This window comes from Lactuca sativa, chromosome 9 (genome assembly GCF_002870075.4).
Source record: "Lactuca sativa cultivar Salinas chromosome 9, Lsat_Salinas_v11, whole genome shotgun sequence".
NCBI classification, from domain to species: Eukaryota; Viridiplantae; Streptophyta; class Magnoliopsida; order Asterales; family Asteraceae; genus Lactuca; species Lactuca sativa.
The window spans coordinates 19,815,706-19,818,123 of NC_056631.2; positions in this window are offsets into that span (position 1 = coordinate 19,815,706).

Genomic DNA, 2,418 nt, shown 5'->3' on the forward strand with positions numbered 1-2,418 from the left:
GCTCCTTCAGCTGTCGAGACGCATATGCTATCACCTTTTCTCTTTGGGTCAAAACACAACCCAATCCAACCCCAGACGCATCGCTATAGACAGCGAAGTCTTCAACTCCATCGGTTAAAGAAAGTATCGGTGCCTCGCATAGCTTCTTCTTTAGCTTCTCAAATGCTTCTTTATGCTTATCACTCCAAGCATAAGTAGCTCCTTTGTGGGTCAAAGCTGTTAATGGAGTAGCAATCGAAGAAAAGCCTTGGATAAACCTTCGGTAATATCCGGCTAATCCTAAAAAGCTTCGGATCTCCGTGGGACTTTTCGGTTGTTCCCACTTCATTACAGCTTCAATCTTTGCTGGATCAACCATTATCCCTTCTTGGTTGACCACGTGACCCAAGAATTGGACTTCACGAATCCAAAAATCACATTTGGAGAACTTCGCATACAGCTTCTCCTTCTTCAAAACTTCCAACACTTCTCGCAAGTGTCTGCCATGCTCCTCTTGGCTTTTCGAATAAATCAGAATGTCGTCTATGAACACTATCACGGATTTATCAAGGAATGGATTACAAACCCTATTCATTAAATCCATGAATGCTATCGGAGCATTGGTTAGTCCAAACGACATAACCAAGAACTCGTAGTGTCCATATCTAGTTCTGAATGCAGTCTTCTCGATATATTGCTCTCTTACTTTTAGCTGATGATATCCTGACCTTAGATCGATCTTCGAGAAATAGCTCGAACCTTGCAATTGATCAACAGGTCATCAATCCTTGGCAATGGATAGCTATTCTTTATCGTTGCCTTGTTCAGCTCTCTGTAATCAATGCACATTCTCATACTTCCATCTTTCTTCTTTACAAATAACACCGGAGCTCCCCAGGGCGATGAACTAGGTCTAATGAAACCTTTGTCCAATAACTCCTGAAGTTGCATCATCAGCTCCTTCATCTCCGTCGGTGCTAATCGATAAGGTGCTTTTGCTATTGGCGTGGTTCCTGGTAACAAGTCTATTCTGAACTCCACTTGTCTATGAGGTGGTAATCCAGGAAGATCTTCGGGAAATACTTCCGGATAATCACACACCACTGGTATACTCTGCATCACCTTCTTTTCCTTCTTAGCATCGATCACGAATGCTAAATATGATGTACATCCCTTGGTCAAAACTTCATGGCTTTCATTAGGGAAATGATTCTAGAATTTACTTGCCGTTTGTCCTCGTACACCATAAATGAATCTTTCCCAGGCGGGTTTACTTTAACCAGCTTCGTGAATGAGGCCTACTAACGGTAAGACTGACTGTTTACTCATACATATATATAATATTAGACTTTTAATGTTATATATAGTATAGGGTGTATTTTACACTTTTAAAATACTAAGTGGTTCAATTTAGTAAATTATACTTTTAATTTAATTAAATGTAAACCAAAACTTTATGGGTTTAATAAATCTCTTTTAATTTACACTTTAATTAATTAATAAAACCATAAGGGTGTGATTTGAACTTTTCTGATTACTAGGGTTTTAGAATTTAACATTTCAAAATTAAACTTTTAATCAACTTTTAAATTCCAAAACTTGAGGGCAAGTTTTGAAACATTTAAAAACATTAGGGTTTAGAATTTAAATATTTCAAAATTAAACTTTTAATCAAAAATTTAAATTCCAAAACTTGAGGGAAAGTTTTGAAACTTTTCAAAACATTAGGGTTTAACTTATTTAAATTTCAAAAACAAAACTTTTAAGTTCAAATTTAAACTATAAAACCTAAAGGGTGCAATTTGAAACTTTTTCACAAGATAATTCAAATCTAAATTACAAACAATCAATATTTATCTAATAAAACAAAAGATCATCTAAATTTGACAATTATCTTCAATTTTGGCAAGGATAAACTCCAAATATTGTTAAAAATCGGATTTTATTAATATAAAACGTTTTAGGTAAATATCTATAGTCAAAACAGGTCAAAATCCCAAAATCTGCTCCATCTGTGACTCAGACTCGTTGAGTCAAGCATGGACTCGTCGAGTTCAGCCATGGACTCGGCGAGTTCAGCCATGGACTCGGCAAGTCCATCCCCCAGAACCAATTTTTTTTATTTTAAGCATGAATAATCAACCAAAGCATCAAATACATCAAACAAACAGCCCTAGGCTCTGATACCACTGATGGTTTTTGAGAAAAACATCAATCCTATGGTGTACATGCAAACCCTAATAACTTTTGGATCTAGTTTGTCTAATGAACATGCAATTGAACATCCAAATCTATAAACCCTAGATCTATCATATAAGAACTGAAATAAGGGCTTAGTAATTACCTTTGATTGTTATATTGCAATAACAATCAATTCTTTGCTTTGATTGGTTTCAGAAAGCTTAGTGCCTCTAGTGTTGCACCTCTAATGGAGTCACA